This window comes from Macaca mulatta, chromosome 10, assembly GCF_049350105.2.
Source record: "Macaca mulatta isolate MMU2019108-1 chromosome 10, T2T-MMU8v2.0, whole genome shotgun sequence".
Lineage (NCBI taxonomy): Eukaryota > Metazoa > Chordata > Mammalia > Primates > Cercopithecidae > Macaca > Macaca mulatta.
Window position 1 is genome coordinate 50,690,145 of NC_133415.1, and position 20,587 is coordinate 50,710,731.

Here is a 20,587-nt window from a genome sequence, read left to right on the forward strand (position 1 = left end):
CAAAGGGATCCGAAATATCTGTTCTCAGATTCCACAGAAATAAGGCTAGCAAAGAGATCCACGAAATACAGATGCAACTCTGTGAGATGAATTAACAGAACACGAAGCAGTTTCTCAGAAAGGTTCTTTCCAGATTTCATCTGAGCATATTTCCTTTTTCAACATAGCCCTCTATGGGCTTCCAAATATCACTTTGCCAATTCCACAAGAAGTGTCTTAGCGAAAGGCTTCTTGAGGGGAAAGCTGTAACTCTGTGAGATGATTTCACAGAACGCAAAGAAGTTTCTCAGAAAGCTTCCTTCTCTTTGTTATCGGAGGATATTTCCTTTGGCCCTAGAGTCTTCAAAGGGATCCGAAATATCTGTTCTCAGATTCCACAGAAATAAGGCTAGCAAAGAGATCCAAGAAATACAGATGTAACTCTGTGAGCTGAATTAACAGAACACTAAGCATTTTCTCAGAAAGCTTCTTTCCAGATTTCATCTGAGGATATTTCCTTTTTCACCATAGAACTCTATGGGCTTCCAAATATCACTTTGCCAATTCCACAAGAACTGTCTTAGCGAAAGGCTTCTTGAGAGGAAAGCTGTAACTCTGTGAGATGATTTCACAGAACACAAAGAAGTTTCTCAGAAAGCTTGTTTCTCTTTGTTATCAGAGGACATTTCCTTTGGCCCTACAGTCTTCAAAGGAATCCGAAATATCTGTTCTCAGATTCCACAGACATAAGGCTAGCAAAGAGATCCAAGAAATACAGATGTAACACTGTGAGATGAATTAAGAGAACACCAAGCAGTTTCTCAGAAAGCTTCTTTCCAGATTTCATCTGAGGATATTTCCTTTTTCACCATAGCCCTCTTTGGGCTTCCAAATATCACTTTGCCAATTCCACAAGAAGTGTCTTAGCGAAAGGCTTCTGGAGGGGAAAGCTGTAACTCTGTGAGATGATTTCACAGAACACAAAGAACTTTCTCAAAAAGCTTCTTTCTGTTTGTTATCAGAGGATACTTCCTTTTGCTCTATAGTCTTCAAAGGGATCCGAAATATCTGTTCTCAGATTCCACAGAAATAAGGCTAGCAAAGAGATCCACGAAATACAGATGTAACTCTGTGAGATGAATTAACAGAACACCAAGCCGTTTCTCAGAAAGCTTCTTTCCAGATTTCATCTGAGGATATTTCCTTTTTCACCATAGCCTTCTATGGGCTTCCAAATATCACTTTGCCAATTCCACAAGAACTGTCTTAGCGAAAGGCTTCTTGAGGGGAAAGCTGTAACTCTGTGAGATGATTTCACTGAACAGAAAGAAGTTTCTCAGAAAGCTTCTTTCTCTTTGTTATCGGAGGATAATTCCTTTTGCCCTATAGTCTTCAAAGGGATCCGAAATATCTGTTCTCAGATTCCACAGAAATAAGGCTAGCAAAGAGATCCACGAAATACAGATGTAACTCTGTGAGATGAATTAACAGAACACCAAGCAGTTTCTCAGAAAGCTTCTTTCCAGATTTCATCTGAGGATATTTCCTTTTTCACCATAGCCCTCTAGGGGCTTCCAAATATCACTTTGCCAATTCCAAAAGAACTGTCTTAGCCAAAGACTTCTTGAGGGGAAAGCTGTAACTCTGTGAGATGATTTCACAGAACAGAAAGAAGTTTCTCAGAAAGCTTCTTTCTCTTTGTTATCGGAGGATAATTCCTTTGGCCCTATAGTCTTCAAAGGGATCCGAAATATCTGTTCTCAGATTCCACAGAAATAAGGCTAGCAAAGAGATCCACGAAATACAGATGTAACTCTGTGAGATGAATTAACAGAACACCAAGCAGTTTCTCAGAAAGCTTCTTTCCAGATTTCATCTGAGGATATTTCCTTTTTCACCATAGCCCTCTATGGGCTTCCAAATATCACTTTGCCAATTCCAAAAGAAGTGTCTTAGCGAAAGGCTTCTTGAGGGGAAAGCTGTAAATCTGTGAGATAATTTCACAGAACACAAAGAGCTTTCTCAGAAAGCTTCTTTCTCTTTGTTATCAGAGGATACTTCCTTTTGCCCTATAGTCTTCAAAGGGATCCAAAATATCTGTTCTCAGATTCCACAGAAATAAGGCTAGCAAAGAGATCCACGAAACACAGATGTAACTCTGTGAGATTAATTAACAGAACACCAAGCAGTTTCTCAGAAAGCTTGTTTCCAGATTTCATCTGAGGATATTTCCTTTTTCACCATAGCCCTCTATGGGCTTCCAAATATCACTTTGCCAATTCCAAAAGAACTGTCTTAGCGAAAGGCTTCTTGAGGGGAAAGCTGTAACTCTGTTAGATGATTTCACAGAACGCAAAGAAGTTTCTCAGAAAGCTTCCTTCTCTTTGTTATCGGAGGATATTTCCTTTGGCCCTATAGTCTTCAAAGGGATCCGAAATATCTGTTCTCAGATTCCACAGAAATAAGGCTAGCAAAGAGATCCAAGAAATACAGATGTAACTCTGTGAGATGAATTAACAGAACACTAAGCAGTTTCTCAGAAAGCTTCTTTCCAGATTTCATCTGAAGATATTTCCTTTTTCATCATAGCCCTCTATGGGCTTCCAAATATCACTTTGCCAATTCCACAAGAAGTGTCTTAGCGAAAGGCTTATTGAGGGGAAAGCTGTAACTCTGTGAAATGATTTCACAGAACACAAAGAAGTTTCTCAGAAACCTTGTTTCTCTTTGTTATCGGAGGATATTTCCTTTGACCCTATAGTCTTAAAAGAGATCCGAATTATCTGTTCTCAGATTCCACAGAAATAAGGGTAGCAAAGAGATCCACGAAATAAAGATGTAACTCTGTGAGATGAATTAACAGAACACCAAGCCGTTTCTCAGAAAGCTTCTTTCCAGATTTCATCTGAGGATATTTCCTTTTTCACCATAGCCCTCTATGGGCTTCCAAATATCACTTTGCCAATTCCACAAGAACTGTCTTAGTGAAAGGCTTCTTGAGGGGAAAGCTGTAACTCTGTGAGATGATTTCACAGAACACAAAGAAGTTTCTCTGAAAGCATCTTTCTCTTTGTTATCAGAGGATATTTCCTTTGGCCCTATAATCTTCAAAGGGATCCGAAATATCTGTTCTCAGATTCCACAGAAATAAGGCTAGCAAAGAGATCCACGAAATACAGATGTAACTCTGTGAGATGAATTAACAGAACACCAAGCAGTTTCTCAGAAAGCTTCTTTCCAGATTTCATCTGAGTATATTTCCTTTTTCACCATAGCCCTCTAACGGCTTCCAAATATCACTTTGCCAATTCCACAAGAACTGCCTTAGCGAAAGGCTTTTTGAGGGGAAAGATGTAACTCTGTGAGGTGCTTTTACAGAACGCAAAGAAGTTTCTCAGAAAGCTTCCTTCTCTTTGTTATCGGAGGATATTTCCTTTGGCCCTATAGTCTACAAAGGGATCCGAAATATCTGTTCTCAGATTCCACAGAAATAAGGCTAGAAAAGAGATCCAAGAAATACAGATGTAACTCTGTGAGATGAATTAACAGAACACTAAGCAGTTTCTCAGAAAGCTTCTTTCCAGATTTCATCTGAGGATATTTCCTTTTTCACCATAGCCCTCTAAGGGCTTCCAAATATCACTTTCCGAATTCCACAAGAAGTGTCATAGCGAAAGGCTTCTTGAGGGGAAAGCTGTAACTCTGTGAGATGATTTCACAGAACACAAAGAAGTTTCTCAGAAACCTTGTTTCTCTTTGTTATCGGAGGATATTTCCTTTGGCCCTATAGTCTTCAAAGGGATCCGAAATATCTCTTCTCAGATTCCACAAAAATAAGGCTAGCAAAGAGATCCACGAAATACAGATGTAACTCTGTGAGATGAATTAACAGAACAGCAAGCAGTTTCTCAGAAAGCTTCTTTCCAGATTTCATCTGAGGATATTTCCTTTTTCACCATAGCCCTCTATGGGTTTCCAAATATCACTTTGCCAATTCAACAAGAACTGTCTTAGCGAAAGGCTTCTTGAGGGGAAAGCTGTAACTCTGTGAGTTGATTTCACAGAACACAAAGAAGTTTCTCAGAAAGCTTCTTTCTCTTTGTAATCGGAGGATATTTCCTTTGGCCCTATAGTCTTCAAAGGGATCCGAAATATCTGTTCTCAGATTCCACAGAAATAAGGCTAGCAAGAGATCCACGAAATACAGATGTAACTCTGTGAGATGAATTAACAGAACACCAAGCAGTTTCTCAGAAAGCTTCTTTCCAGATTTCATCTGAGGATAATTCCTTTTTCACCATAGCCCTCTATGGGCTTCCAAATATCACTTTGCCAATTCCACAAGAACTGTCTTAGCGAAAGGCTTCTTGAGGGGAAAGCTGTAACTGTGTGAGATGATTTCACAGAACGCAAAGAAGTTTCTCAGAAAGCTTCCTTCTCTTTGTTATCGGAGGATATTTCCTTTGGCCCTATAGTCTTCAAAGGGATCCGAAATATCTGTTCTCAGATTCCACAGACATAAGGCTAGCAAAGAGATCCAAGAAATACAGATGTAACACTGTGAGATGAATTAAGAGAACACCAAGCAGTTTCTCAGAAAGCTTCTTTCCAGATTTCATCTGAGGATATTTCCTTTTTCACCATAGCCCTCTTTGGGCTTCCAAATATCACTTTGCCAATTCCACAAGAAGTGTCTTAGCGAAAGGCTTCTTGAGGGGAAAGCTGTAACTCTGTGAGATGATTTCACAGAACACAAAGAACTTTCTCAGAAAGCTTCTTTCTGTTTGTTATCAGAGGATACTTCCTTTTTCTCTATAGTCTTCAAAGGGATCCGAAATATCTGTTCTCAGATTCCACAGAAATAAGGCTAGTAAAGAGATCCACGAAATACAGATGTAACTCTGTGAGATGAATTAACAGAACACCAAGCCGTTTCTCAGAAAGCTTCTTTCCAGATTTCATCTGAGGATATTTCCTTTTTCACCATAGCCCTCTATGGGCTTCCAAATATCACTTTGCCAATTCCACAAGAACTGTCTTAGCGAAAGGCTTCTTGAGGGGAAAGCTGTAACTCTGTGAGATGATTTCACTGAACTGAAAGAAGTTTCTCAGAAAGCTTCTTTCTCTTTGTTATCGGAGGATAATTCCTTTGGCCCTATAGTCTTCAAAGGGATCCGAAATATCTGTTCTCAGATACCACAGAAATAAGGCTAGCAAAGAGATCCACGAAATACAGATGTAACTCTGTGAGATGAATTAACAGAACACCAAGCAGTTTCTCAGAAAGCTTCTTTCCAGATTTCATCTGAGGATATTTCCTTTTTCACCATAGCCCTCTAAGGGATTCCAAATATCACTTTGCCAATTCCACAAGAACTGTCTTAGCGAAAGGCTTCTTGAGAGGAAAGCTGTAACTCTGTGAGATGATTTCACAGAACACAAAAAAGTTTCTCAGAAAGCTTGTTTCTCTTTGTTATCAGGGGACATTTCCTTTGGCCCTATAGTCTTCAAAGGGATCCGAAATATCTGTTCTCAGATTCCAAAGAAATAAGGCTAGCAAAGAGATCCACGAAATACAGATGTACCTCTGTGAGATGAATTAACAGAACACCAAGCAGTTTCTCAGAAAGCTTCTTTCCAGATTTCATCTGAGGATATTTCCTTTTTCACCATAGCCCTCTAGGGGCTTCCAAATATCACTTTGCCAATTCCAAAAGAACTGTCTTAGCCAAAGACTTCTTGAGGGGAAAGCTGTAACTCTGTGAGATGATTTCACAGAACACAAAGAACTTTCTCAGAAAGCTTTTTTCTCTTTGTTATCACAGGATACTTCCTTTTGCCCTATAGTCTTCAAAGGGATCCGAAATATCTGTTCTCAGATTCCACAGAAATAAGGCTAGCAAAGAGATCCACGAAATACAGATGTAACTCTGTGAGATGAATTAACAGAACACCAAGCAGTTTCTCAGAAAGCTTCTTTCCAGATTTCATCTGAGGATATTTCCTTTTTCACCATAGCCCTCTTTGGGCTTCCAAATATCACTTTGCCAATTCCACAAGAAGTGTCTTAGCGAAAGGCTTCTTGAGGGGAAAGCTGTAACTCTGTGAGATGATTTCACAGAACACAAAGAAGTTTCTCAGAAACCTTGTTTCTCTTTGTTATCGGAGGATATTTCCTTTGGCCCTATAGTCTTCAAAGGGATCGGAAATATCTGTTCTCAGATTCCACAAAAATAAGGCTAGCAAAGAGATCCACGAAATACAGATGTAACTCTGTGAGATGAATTAACAGAACACCAAGCAATTTCTCAGAAAGCTTCTTTCCATATTTCATCTGAGGATATTTCCTTTTTCACCATAGCCCTCTATGGGTTTCCAAATATCACTTTGCCAATTCCACAAGAACTGTCTTAGCGAAAGGCTTCTTGAGGGGAAAGCTGTAACTCTGTGAGTTGATTTCACAGAACACAAAGAAGTTTCTCAGAAAGCTCCTTTCTCTTTGTAATCGGAGGATATTTCCTTTGGCCCTATATTCTTCAAAGGGATCCGAAATATCTGTTCTCAGATTCCACAGAAATAAGGCTAGCAAGAGATCCACGAAATACAGATGTAATCTGTGAGATGAATTAACAGAACACCAAGCAGTTTCTCAGAAAGCTTCTTTCCAGATTTCATCTGAGGATATTTCCTTTTTCACCATAGCCCTCTATGGGCTTCCAAATATCACTTTGCCAATTCCACAAGAACTGTCTTAGCGAAAGGCTTCTTGAGGGGAAAGCTGTAACTGTGTGAGATGATTTCACAGAACGCAAAGAAGTTTCTCAGAAAGCTTCCTTCTCTTTGTTATCGGAGGATATTTCCTTAGGCTCTATAGTCTTCAAAGGGATCCGAAATATCTGTTCTCAGATTCCACAGACATAAGGCTAGCAAAGAGATCCAAGAAATACAGATGTAACACTGTGAGATGAATTAAGAGAACACCAAGCAGTTTCTCAGAAAGCTTCTTTCCAGATTTCATCTGAGGATATTTCCTTTTTCACCATAGCCCTCTAAGGGCTTCCAAATATCACTTTGCCAATTCCAGAAGAAGTGTCTTAGCGAAAGGCTTCTTGAGGGGAAAGCTGTAACTCTGTGAGATGATTTCAAAGAACACAAAGAACTTTCTCAGAAAGCTTCTTTCTGTTTGTTATCAGAGGATACTTCCTTTTGCTCTATAGTCTTCAAAGGGATCCGAAATATCTGTTCTCAGATTCCACAGAAATAAGGCTAGCAAAGAGATCCACGAAATACAGATGTAACTCTGTGAGATGAATTAACAGAACACCAAGCCGTTTCTCAGAAAGCTTCTTTCCAGATTTCATCTGAGGTTATTTCCTTTTTCACCATAGCCCTTTATGGGCTTCCAAATATCACTTTGCCAATTCCACAAGAACTGTCTTAGCGAAAGGCTTCTTGAGGGGAAAGCTGTAACTCTGTTAGATGATTTCACTGAGCAGAAAGAAGTTTCTCAGAAAGCTTCTTTCTCTTTGTTATCGGAGGATAATTCCTTTGGCCCTATAGTCTTCAAAGGGATCCGAAATATCTGTTCTCAGATTCCACAGAAATAAGGCTAGCAAAGAGATCCACGAAATACAGATGTAACTCTGTGAGATTAATTAACAGAACACCAAGCATTTTCTCAGAAAGCTTCTTTCCAGATTTCATCTGAGGATATTTCCTTTTTCACCATAGCCCTCTATGGGATTCCAAATATCACTTTGCCAATTCCACAAGAACTGTCTTAGCGAAAGGCTTCTTGAGAGGAAAGCTGTAACTCTCTGACATGATTTCACAGAACACAAAGAAGTTTCTCAGAAAGCTTGTTTCTCTTTGTTATCAGAGGACATTTCCTTTGGCCCTATAGTCTTCAAAGGGATCCGAAATATCTGTTCTCAGATTCCAAAGAAATAAGGCTAGCAAAGAGATCCACGAAATACAGATGTACCTCTGTGAGATGAATTAACAGAACACCAAGCAGTTTCTCAGAAAGCTTCTTTCCAGATTTCATCTGAGGATATTTCCTTTTTCACCATAGCCCTCTATGGGCTTCCAAATATCACTTTGCCAATTCCAAAAGAACTGTCTTAGCCAAAGACTTCTTGAGGGGAAAGCTGTAACTCTGTGAGATGATTTCACAGAACAGAAAGAAGTTTCTCAGAAAACTTCTTTCTCTTTGTTATCGGAGGATAATTCCTTTGGCCCTATAGTCTTCAAAGGGATCCGAAATATCTGTTCTCAGATTCCACAGAAATAAGGCTAGCAAAGAGATCCACGAAATACAGATGTAACTCTGTGATATGAATTAACAGAACACCAAGCAGTTTCTCAGAAAGCTTCTTTCCAGATTTCATCTGAGGATATTTCCTTTTTCACCATAGCCCTCTATGGGCTTCCAAATATCACTTTGCCAATTCCACAAGAAGTGTCTTAGCGAAAGGCTTCTTTAGGGGAAAGCTGTAACTCTGTGAGATGATTTCACAGAATGCAAAGAAGTTTCTCAGAAAGCTTCCTTCTCTTTGTTATCGGAGGATATTTCCTTTGGCCCTATAGTATTCAAAGGGATCCGAAATATCTGTTCTCAGATTCCACAGAAAAAAGGCTAGCAAAGAGATCCAAGAAATGCAGATGTAACTCTGTGAGATGAATTAACAGAACACTAAGCAGTTTCTCAGAAAGCTTCTTTCCAGATTTCATCTGAGGATATTTCCTTTTTCACCATAGCCCTCTATGGGCTTCCAAATATCACTTTGCCAATTCCACAAGAACTGTCTTAGCGAAAGGCTTCTTGAGGGGAAAGCTGTAACTCTGTGAGATGATTTCACAGAACACAGAGAAGTTTCTCAGAAACCTTGTTTCTCTTTGTTATCGGAGGATATTTCCTTTGGCCCTATAGTCTTCAAAGGGATCGGAAATATCTGTTCTCAGATTCCACAAAAATAAGGCTAGCAAAGAGATCCACGAAATACAGATGTAACTCTGTGAGATGAATTAACAGAACACCATTCAATTTCTCAGAAAGCTTCTTTCCATATTTCATCTGAGGATATTTCCTTTTTCACCATAGCCCTCTATGGGTTTCCAAATATCACTTTGCCAATTCCACAAGAACTGTCTTAGCGAAAGGCTTCTTGAGGGGAAAGCTGTAACTCTGTGAGATGATTTCACTGAACAGAAAGAAGTTTCTCAGAAAGCTTCTTTCTCTTTGTTATCGGAGGATAATTCCTTTGGCCCTATAGTCTTCAAAGGGATCCGAAATATCTGTTCTCAGATTCCACAGAAATAAGGCTAGCAAAGAGATCCACGAAATACAGATGTAACTCTGTGAGATGAATTAACAGAACACCAAGCAGTTTCTCAGAAAGCTTCTTTCCAGATTTCATCTGAGGATATTTCCTTTTTCACCATAGCCCTCTATGGGATTCCAAATATCACTTTGCCAATTCCACAAGAACTGTCTTAGCGAAAGGCTTCTTGAGAGGAAAGCTGTAACTCTGTGAGATGATTTCACAGAACAGAAAGAAGTTTCTCAGAAAGCTTCTTTCTCTTTGTTATCGGAGGATAATTCCTTTGGCCCTATAGTCTTCAAAGGGATCCGAAATATCTGTTGTCAGATTCCACAGAAATAAGGCTAGCAAAGAGATCCACGAAATACAGATGTAACTCTGTGATATGAATTAACAGAACACCAAGCAGTTTCTCAGAAAGCTTCTTTCCAGATTTCATCTGAGGATATTTCCTTTTTCACCATAGCCCTCTAGGGGCTTCCAAATATCACTTTGCCAATTCCAAAAGAACTGTCTTAGCCAAAGACTTCTTGAGGGGAAAGCTGTAACTCTGTGAGATGATTTCACAGAACAGAAAGAAGTTTCTCAGAAAGCTTCTTTCTCTTTGTTATCGGAGGATAATTCCTTTGGCCCTATAGTCTTCAAAGGGATCCGAAATATCTGTTGTCAGATTCCACAGAAATAAGGCTAGCAAAGAGATCCACGAAATACAGATGTAACTCTGTGATATGAATTAACAGAACACCAAGCAGTTTCTCAGAAAGCTTCTTTCCAGATTTCATCTGAGGATATTTCCTTTTTCACCATAGCCCTCTATGGGCTTCCAAATATCACTTTGCCAATTCCAAAAGAAGTGTCTTAGAGAAAGGCTTCTTGAGGGGAAAGCTGTAACTCTGTGAGATAATTTCACAGAACACAAAGAGCTTTCTCAGAAAGCTTCTTTCTCTTTGTTATCAGAGGATACTTCCTTTTGCCCTATAGTCTTCGAAGGGATCCAAAATATCTGTTCTCAGATTCCACAGAAATAAGGCTAGCAAAGAGATCCACGAAATACAGATGTAACTCTGTGAGATGAATTAACAGAACACCAAGCAGTTTCTCAGAAAGCTTGTTTCCAGATTTCATCTGAGGATATTTCCTTTTTCACCATAGCCCTCTATGGGCTTCCAAATATCACTTTGCCAATTCCAAAAGAACTGTCTTAGCGAAAGGCTACTTGAGGGGAAAGCTGTAACTCTGTTAGATGATTTCACAGAACGCAAAGAAGTTTCTCAGAAAGCTTCCTTCTCTTTGTTATCGGAGGATATTTCCTTTGGCCCTATAGTCTTCAAAGGGATCCGAAATATCTGTTCTCAGATTCCACAGAAATAAGGCTAGCAAAGAGATCCAAGAAATACAGATGTAACTCTGTGAGATGAATTAACAGAACACTAAGCAGTTTCTCAGAAAGCTTCTTTCCAGATTTCATCTGAAGATATTTCTTTTTCATCATAGCCCTCTATGGGCTTCCAAATATCACTTTGCCAATTCCACAAGAAGTGTCTTAGCGAAAGGCTTCTTGAGGGGAAAGCTGTAACTCTGTGAAATGATTTCACAGAACACAAAGAAGTTTCTCAGAAACCTTGTTTCTCTTTGTTATCGGAGGATATTTCCTTTGACCCTATAGTCTTAAAAGAGATCCGAAATATCTGTTCTCAGATTCCACAGAAATAAGGGTAGCAAAGAGATCCACGAAATACAGATGTAACTCTGTGAGATGAATTAACAGAACACCAAGCCGTTTCTCAGAAAGCTTCTTTCCAGATTTCATCTGAGGATATTTCCTTTTTCACCGTAGCCCTCTATGGGCTTCCAAATATCACTTTGCCAATTCCACAAGAACTGTCTTAGTGAAAGGCTTCTTGAGGGGAAAGCTGTAACTCTGTGAGATGATTTCACAGAACACAAAGAAGTTTCTCTGAAAGCATCTTTCTCTTTGTTATCAGAGGATATTTCCTTTGGCCCTATAATCTTCAAAGGGATCCGAAATATCTGTTCTCAGATTCCACAGAAATAAGGCTAGCAAAGAGATCCACGAAATACAGATGTAACTCTGTGAGATGAATTAACAGAACACCAAGCAGTTTCTCAGAAAGCTTCTTTCCAGATTTCATCTGAGTATATTTCCTTTTTCACCATAGCCCTCTAACGGCTTCCAAATATCACTTTGCCAATTCCACAAGAACTGCCTTAGCGAAAGGCTTTTTGAGTGGAAAGATGTAACTCTGTGAGGTGCTTTTACAGAACGCAAAGAAGTTTCTCAGAAAGCTTCCTTCTCTTTGTTATCGGAGGATATTTCCTTTGGCCCTATAGTCTTCAAAGGGATCCGAAATATCTGTTCTCAGATTCCACAGAAATAAGGCTAGCAAGAGATCCACGAAATACAGATGTAACTCTGTGATATGAATTAACAGAACACCAAGCAGTTTCTCAGAAAGCTTCTTTCCAGATTTCATCTGAGGATATTTCCTTTTTCACCATAGCCCTCTATGGGCTTCCAAATATCACTTTGCCAATTCCAAAAGAACTGTCTTAGCGAAAGGCTTCTTGAGGGGAAAGCTGTAACTGTGTGAGATGATTTCACAGAACGCAAAGAAGTTTCTCAGAAAGCTTCCTTCTCTTTGTTTTCGGAGGATATTTCCTTTGGCCCTATAGTCTTCAAAGGGATCCGAAATATCTGTTCTCAGATTCCACAGACATAAGGCTAGCAAAGAGATCCAAGAAATACAGATGTAACACTGTGAGATGAATTAAGAGAACACCAAGCAGTTTCTCAGAAAGGTTCTTTCCAGATTTCATCTGAGGATATTTCCTTTTTCACCATAGCCCTCTATGGGTTTCCAAATATCACTTTGCCAATTCCACAAGAACTGTCTTAGCGAAAGGCTTCTTGAGGGGAAAGCTGTAACTCTGTGAGATGATTTCACTGAACAGAAAGAAGTTTCTCAGAAAGCTTCTTTCTCTTTGTTATCGGAGGATAATTCCTTTGGCCCTATAGTCTTCAAAGGGATCCGAAATATCTGTTCTCAGATTTCACAGAAATAAGGCTAGCAAAGAGATCCACGAAATACAGATGTAACTCTGTGAGATGAATTAACAGAACACCAAGCAGTTTCTCAGAAAGCTTCTTTCCAGATTTCATCTGAGGATATTTCCTTTTTCACCATAGCCATCTATGGGATTCCAAATATCACTTTGCCAATTCCACAAGAACTGTCTTAGCGAAAGGCTTCTTGAGAGGAAAGCTGTAACTCTGTGAGATGATTTCACAGAACACAAAAAAGTTTCTCAGAAAGCTTGTTTCTCTTTGTTATCAGAGGACTTTTCCTTTGGCCCTATAGTCTTCAAAGGGATCCGAAATATATGTTCTCAGATTCCAAAGAAATAAGGCTAGCAAAGAGATCCACGAAATACAGATGTACCTCTGTGAGATGAATTAACAGAACACCAAGCAGTTTCTCAGAAAGCTTGTTTCCAGATTTCATCTGAGGATATTTCCTTTTTCACCATAGCCCTCTAGGGGCTTCCAAATATCACTTTGCCAATTCCAAAAGAACTGTCTTAGCCAAAGACTTCTTGAGGGGAAAGCTGTAACTCTGTGAGATGATTTCACAGAACAGAAAGAAGTTTCTCAGAAAGCTTCTTTCTCTTTGTTATCGGAGGATAATTCCTTTGGCCCTATAGTCTTCAAAGGGATCCGAAATATCTGTTCTCAGATTCCACAGAAATAAGGCTAGCAAAGAGATCCACTAAATACAGATGTAACTCTGTGATATGAATTAACAGAACACCAAGCAGTTTCTCAGAAAGCTTCTTTCCAGATATCATCTGAGGATATTTCCTTTTTCACCATAGCCCTCTATGGGCTTCCAAATATCACTTTGCCAATTCCACAAGAACTGTCTTAGCGAAAGGCTTCTTGAGGGGAAAGCTGTAACTCTGTGAGATGATTTCACAGAACACAAAGAAGTTTCTCAGAAAGCTTCTTTCTCTTTGTTATCAGAGGATACTTCCTTTTGCCCTATAGTCTTCAAAGGGATCCGAATAATCTGTTCTCAGATTCCACAGAAATAAGGCTAGCAAAGAGATCCACGAAATACAGATGTAACTCTGTGAGACGAATTAACAGAACACCAAGCAGTTTCTCAGAAAGCTTGTTTCCAGATTTCATCTGAGGATATTTCCTTTTTCACCATAGCCCTCTATGGGCTTCCAAATATCAGTTTGCCAATTCCACAAGAACTGTCTTAGCGAAAGGCTTCTTGAGGGGAAAGCTGTAACTCGGTGAGATGATTACACAGAACGCAAAAAAGTTTCTCAGAAACCTTGTTTCTCTTTGTTATCGGAGGATATTTCCTTTGGCCCTATAGTCTTCAAAGGGATCCGAAATATCTGTTCTCAGATTCCACAGAAATAAGGCTAGCAAAGAGATCCACGAAATACAGATGTAACTCTGTGAGATGAATTAACAGAACACCAAGCAGTTTCTCAGAAAGCTTCTTTCCAGATTTCATCTGAGGATATTTCCTTTTTCAACATAGCCCTCTATGGGCTTCCAAATATCACTTTGCCAATTCCACAAGAACTGTCTTAGCGAAAGGCTTCTTGAGAGGAAAGCTGTAACTCTGTGAGATGATTTCACAGAACGCAAAGAAGTTTCTCAGAAAGCTTGTTTCTCTTTCTTATCAGAGGACATTTCCTTTGGCCCTATAGTCTTCAAAGGGATCCGAAATATCTGTTTTCAGATTCCACCGAAATAAGGCTAGCAAAGAGATCCACCAAATACAGATGTAACTCTGTGAGATGAATTAACAGAACACCAAGCAGTTTCTCAGAAAGCTTCTTTCCAGATTTCATCTGAGGATATTTCCTTTTTCACCATAGCCCTCTATGGGTTTCCAAATATCAATTTGCCAATTCCACAAGAACTCTCTTAGCGAAAGGCTTCTTGAGGGGAAAGCTGTAACTCTTTGAGAAGATTTCACAGAACAGAAAGAAGTTTCTCAGAAAGCTTCTTTCTCTTTGTTATCGGAGGATAATTCCTTTGGCCTTATAGTCTTCAAAGGGATTCGAAATATCTGTTCTCAGATTCCACAGAAATAAGGCTAGCAAAGAGATCCACGAAATACAGATGTAACTCTGTGAGATGAATTAACAGAACACCAAGCAGTTTCTCAAAAAGCTTGTTTCCAGATTTCATCTGAGGATATTTCCTTTTTCACCATAGCCCTCTATGGGCTTCCAAATATCACTTTGCCAATTCCACAAGAACTGTCTTAGCGAAAGGCTTCTTGAGGGGAAAGCTGTAACTCTGTGAGTTGATTTCACAGAACACAAAGAAGTTTCTCAGAAAGCTTCTTTCTCTTTGTAATCGGACGATATTTCCTTTGGCCCTATAGTCTTCAAAGGGATCCGAAATATCTCTTCTCAGATTCCACAAAAATAAGGCTAGCAAAGAGATCCAAGAAATACAGATGTAACTCTGTGAGATGAATTAACAGAACACTAAGCAGTTTCTCAGAAAGCTTCTTTCCAGATTTCATCAGAGGATATTTCCTTTTTCACCATAGCCCTCTATGGGCTTCCAAATATCACTTTGCCAATTCCACAAGAACTGTCTTAGCAAAAGGCTTCCTGATTGGAAAGCTGTAACTCTGTGAGATGATTTCACAGAACACAAAGAAGTTTCTCTGAAAGCATCTTTCTCTTTGTTATCGGAGGATATTTCCTTTGGCCCTATAATCTTCAAAGGGATCCGAAATATCTGTTCTCAGATTCCACAGAAATAAGGCTAGCAAAGAGATCCACGAAATACAGATGTAACTCTGTGAGATGAATTAACAGAACACCAAGCAGTTTCTCAGAAAGCTTCTTTCCAGATTTCATCTGAGGATATTTCCTTTTTCACCATAGCCCTCTATGGGCTTCCAAATATCACTTTGCCAATTCCACAAGAACTGTCTTAGCGAAAGGCTTCTTGAGGGGAAAGCTGTAACTCTGTGAGATGATTTCACAGAACACAAAGAAGTTTCTCAGAAAGCTTCTTTCTCTTTGTTATCAGAGGATACTTCCTTTTGCCCTATAGTCTTCAAAGGGATCCGAATAATCTGTTCTCAGATTCCACAGAAATAAGGCAAGCAAAGAGATCCACGAAATACAGATGTAACTCTGTGAGACGAATTAACAGAACACCAAGCAGTTTCTCAGAAAGCTTGTTTCCAGATTTCATCTGAGGATATTTCCTTTTTTAACCATAGCCCTCTATGGGCTTCCAAATATCAGTTTGCCAATTCCACAAGAACTGTCTTAGCGAAAGGCTTCTTGAGGGGAAAGCTGTAACTCGGTGAGATGATTACACAGAAGGCAAAAAAGTTTCTCAGAAACCTTGTTTCTCTTTGTTATCGGAGGATATTTCCTTTGGCCCTATAGTCTTCAAAGGGATCCGAAATATCTGTTCTCAGATTCCACAGAAATAAGGCTAGCAAAGAGATCCACGAAATGCAGATGTAACTCTGTGAGATGAATTAACAGAACACCAAGCAGTTTCTCAGAAAGCTTCTTTCCAGATTTCATCTGAGGATATTTCCTTTTTCAACATAGCCCTCTATGGGCTTCCAAATATCACTTTGCCAATTCCACAAGAACTGTCTTAGCGAAAGGCTTCTTGAGAGGAAAGCTGTAACTCTGTGAGATGATTTCACAGAACACAAAGAAGTTTCTCAGAAAGCTTGTTTCTCTTTGTTATCAGAGGACATTTCCTTTGGCCCTATAGTCTTCAAAGGGATCCGAAATATCTGTTTTCAGATTCCACCGAAATAAGGCTAGCAAAGAGATCCACCAAATACAGATGTAACTCTGTGAGATGAATTAACAGAACACCAAGCAGTTTCTCAGAAAGCTTCTTTCCAGATTTCATCTGAGGATATTTCCTTTTTCACCATAGCCCTCTATGGGTTTCCAAATATCAATTTGCCAATTCCACAAGAACTGTCTTAGCGAAAGGCTTCTTGAGGGGAAAGCTGTAACTCTTTGAGAAGATTTCACAGAACAGAAAGAAGTTTCTCAGAAAGCTTCTTTCTGTTTGTTATCGGAGGATAATTCCTTTGGCCTTATAGTCTTCAAAGGGATCCGAAATATCTGTTCTCAGATTCCACAGAAATAAGGCTAGCAAAGAGATCCACGAAATACAGATGTAACTCTGTGAGATGAATTAACAGAACACCAAGCAGTTTCTCAAAAAGCTTGTTTCCAGATTTCATCTGAGGATATTTCCTTTTTCACCATAGCCCTCTATGGGCTTCCAAATATCACTTTGCCAATTCCACAAGAACTGTCTTAGCGAAAGGCTTCTTGAGGGGAAAGCTGTAACTCTGTGAGTTGATTTCACAGAACACAAAGAAGTTTCTCAGAAAGCTACTTTCTCTTTGTAATCGGACGATATTTCCTTTGGCCCTATAGTCTTCAAAGGGATCCGAAATATCTCTTCTCAGATTCCACAAAAATAAGGCTAGCAAAGAGATCCAAGAAATACAGATGTAACTCTGTGAGATGAATTAACAGAACACTAAGCAGTTTCTCAGAAAGCTTCTTTCCAGATTTCATCAGAGGATATTTCCTTTTTCACCATAGCCCTCTATGGGCTTCCAAATATCACTTTGCCAATTCCACAAGAACTGTCTTAGCAAAAGGCTTCCTGACTGGAAAGCTGTAACTCTGTGAGATGATTTCACAGAACACAAAGAAGTTTCTCTGAAAGCATCTTTCTCTTTGTTATCGGAGGATATTTCCTTTGGCCCTATAATCTTCAAAGGGATCCGAAATAGCTGTTCTCAGATTCCACAGAAATAAGGCTAGCAAAGAGATCCACGAAATACAGATGTAACTCTGTGAGATGAATTAACAGAACACCAAGCAGTTTCTCAGAAAGCTTCTTTCCAGATTTCATCTGAGGATATTTCCTTTTTCACCATAGCCCTCTATGGGCTTCCAAATATCACTTTGCCAATTCCAAAAGAACTGTCTTAGCGAAAGGCTTCTTGAGGGGAAAGCTGTAACTCTGTGAGTTGATTTCACAGAACACAAAGAAGTTTCTCAGAAAGCTTCTTTCTCTTTGTAATCGGACGATATTTCCTTTGGCCCTATAGTTTTCAAAGGGATCCGAAATATCTGTTCTCATGTTTCACAGAAATAAGGCTAGCAAAGAGATCCACGAAATACAGATGTTACTCTGTTAGATGAATTAACAGAACACTAAGCAGTATCTCAGAAAGCTTCTTTCCAGATTTGATCAGAGGATATTTCCTTTTTCACCATAGCCCTCTATGGGCTTCCAAATATCACTTTGCCAATTCCACAAGAAGTGTCTTAGCGAAAGGCTTCTTGAGGGGAAAGCTGTAACTCTGTGAGATGATTTCACAGAACACAAAGAAGTTTCTCTGAAAGCATCTTTCTCTTTGTTATCGGAGGATATTTCCTTTGGCCCTATAATCTTCAAAGGGAACCGAAATATCTGTTCTCAGATTCCACAGAAATAAGGCTAGCAAAGAGATCCACGAAATACAGATGTAATTCTGTGAGATGAATTAACAGAACACCAAGCAGTTTCTCAGAAAGCTTCTTTCCAGATTTCATCTGAGGATATTTCCTTTTTCACCATAGCCCTCTATGGGTTTCCAAATATCACTTTGCCAATTCCACAAGAACTGTCTTAGCGAAAGGCTTCTTGAGGGGAAAGCTGTAACTCTTTGAGAAGATTTCACAGAACAGAAAGAAGTTTCTCAGAAAGCTTCTTTCTCTTTGTTATCGGAGGATAATTCCTTTGGCCTTCTAGTCTTCAAAGGGATCCGAAATATCTGTTCTCAGATTCCACAGAAATAAGGCTAGCAAAGAGATCCACGAAATACAGATGTAACTCTGTGAGATGAATTAACAGAACACCAAGCAGTTTCTCAGAAAGCTTCTTTCCAGATTTCATCTGAGGATATTTCCTTTTTCACCATAGCCCTCTATGGGCTTCCAAATATCACTTTGCCAATTCCACAAGAACTGTCTTAGCGAAAGGCTTCTTGAGGGGAAAGCTGTAACTCTGTGAGATGATTTCACAGAACAGAAAGAAGTTTCTCAGAAAGCTTCTTTCTCTTTGTTATCGGAGGATAATTCCTTTGGCCCTATAGTCTTCAAAGGGATCCGAAATATCTGTTCTCAGATTGCACAGAAATAAGGCTAGCAAAGAGATCCACGAAATACAGATGTAACTCTGTGAGATGAATTAACAGAACACCAAGCAGTTTCTCAGAAAGCTTCTTTCCAGATTTAATCTGAGGATATTTCCTTTTTCACCATAGCCCTCTATGGGCTTCCAAATATCACTTTGCCAATTCCAAAAGAACTGTCTTAGCGAAAGGCTTCTTGAGGGGAAAGCTGTAACTCTGTGAGTTGATTTCACAGAACACAAAGAAGTTTCTCAGAAAGCTTCTTTCTCTTTGTAATCGGACGATATTTCCTTTGGCCCTATAGTTTTCAAAGGGATCCGAAATATCTGTTCTCATGTTTCACAGAAATAAGGCTAGCAAAGAGATCCACGAAATACAGATGTTACTCTGTTAGATGAATTAACAGAACACTAAGCAGTATCTCAGAAAGCTTCTTTCCAGATTTGATAAGAGGATATTTCCTTTTTCACCATAGCCCTCTATGGGCTTCCAAATATCACTTTGCCAATTCCACAAGAAGTGTCTTAGCGAAAGGCTTCTTGAGGGGAAAGCTGTAACTCTGTGAGATGATTTCACAGAACACAAAGAAGTTTCTCTGAAAGCATCTTTCTCTTTGTTATCGGAGGATATTTCCTTTGGCCCTATAATCTTCAAAGGGAACCGAAATATCTGTTCTCAGATTCCACAGAAATAAGGCTAGCAAAGAGATCCACGAAATACAGATGTAATTCTGTGAGATGAATTAACAGAACACCAAGCAGTTTCTCAGAAAGCTTCTTTCCAGATTTCATCTGAGGATATTTCCTTTTTCACCATAGCCCTCTATGGGTTTCCAAATATCACTTTGCCAATTCCACAAGAACTGTCTTAGCGAAAGGCTTCTTGAGGGGAAAGCTGTAACTCTTTGAGAAGATTTCACAGAACAGAAAGAAGTTTCTCAGAAAGCTTCTTTCTCTTTGTTATCGGAGGATAATTCCTTTGGCCTTCTAGTCTTCAAAGGGATCCGAAATATCTGTTCTCAGATTCCACAGAAATAAGGCTAGCAAAGAGATCCACGAAATACAGATGTAACTCTGTGAGATGAATTAACAGAACACCAAGCAGTTTCTCAGAAAGCTTCTTTCCAGATTTCATCTGAGGATATTTCCTTTTTCACCATAGCCCTCTATGGGCTTCCAAATATCACTTTGCCAATTCCACAAGAACTGTCTTAGCGAAAGGCTTCTTGAGGGGAAAGCTGTAACTCTGTGAGATGATTTCACAGAACAGAAAGAAGTTTCTCAGAAAGCTTCTTTCTCTTTGTTATCGGAGGATAATTCCTTTGGCCCTATAGTCTTCAAAGGGATCCGAAATATCTGTTCTCAGATTGCACAGAAATAAGGCTAGCAAAGAGATCCACGAAATACAGATGTAACTCTGTGATATGAATTAAGAGAACACCAAGCAGTTTCTCAGAAAGCTTCTTTCCAGATTTCATCTGAGGATATTTCCTTTTTCACCATAGCCCACTATGGGCTTCCAAATATCACTTTGCCAATTCCAAAAGAACTGTCTTAGCGAAAGGCTTCTTGAGGGGAAAGCTGTAACTCTTTGAGATGATTTCACAGAACGCAAAGAAGTTTCTCAGAAAGCTTCCTTCTCTTTGTTATCTGAGGATATTTCCTTTGGCCCTATAGTCTTCAAAGGGATCCGAAATATCTGTTCTCAGATTCCACAGAAAAAAGGCTAGCAAAGAGATCCACGAAATACAGATGTAACTCTGTGAGATGAATTAACAGAACACCAAGCAGTTTCTCAGAAAGCTTCTTTCCAGATTTCATCTGAGGATATTTCCTTTTTCACCGTAGCCCTCTATGGGCTTCCAAATATCACTTTGCCAATTCCACAAGAAGTGTCTTAGCGAAATGCTTCTTGAGGGGAAAGCTGTAACTCTGTGAGATAATTTCACAGAACACAAAGAGCTTTCTCAGAAAGCTTCTTTCTCTTTGTTATCAGAGGATACTTCCTTTTGCCCTATAGTCTTCAAAGGGATCC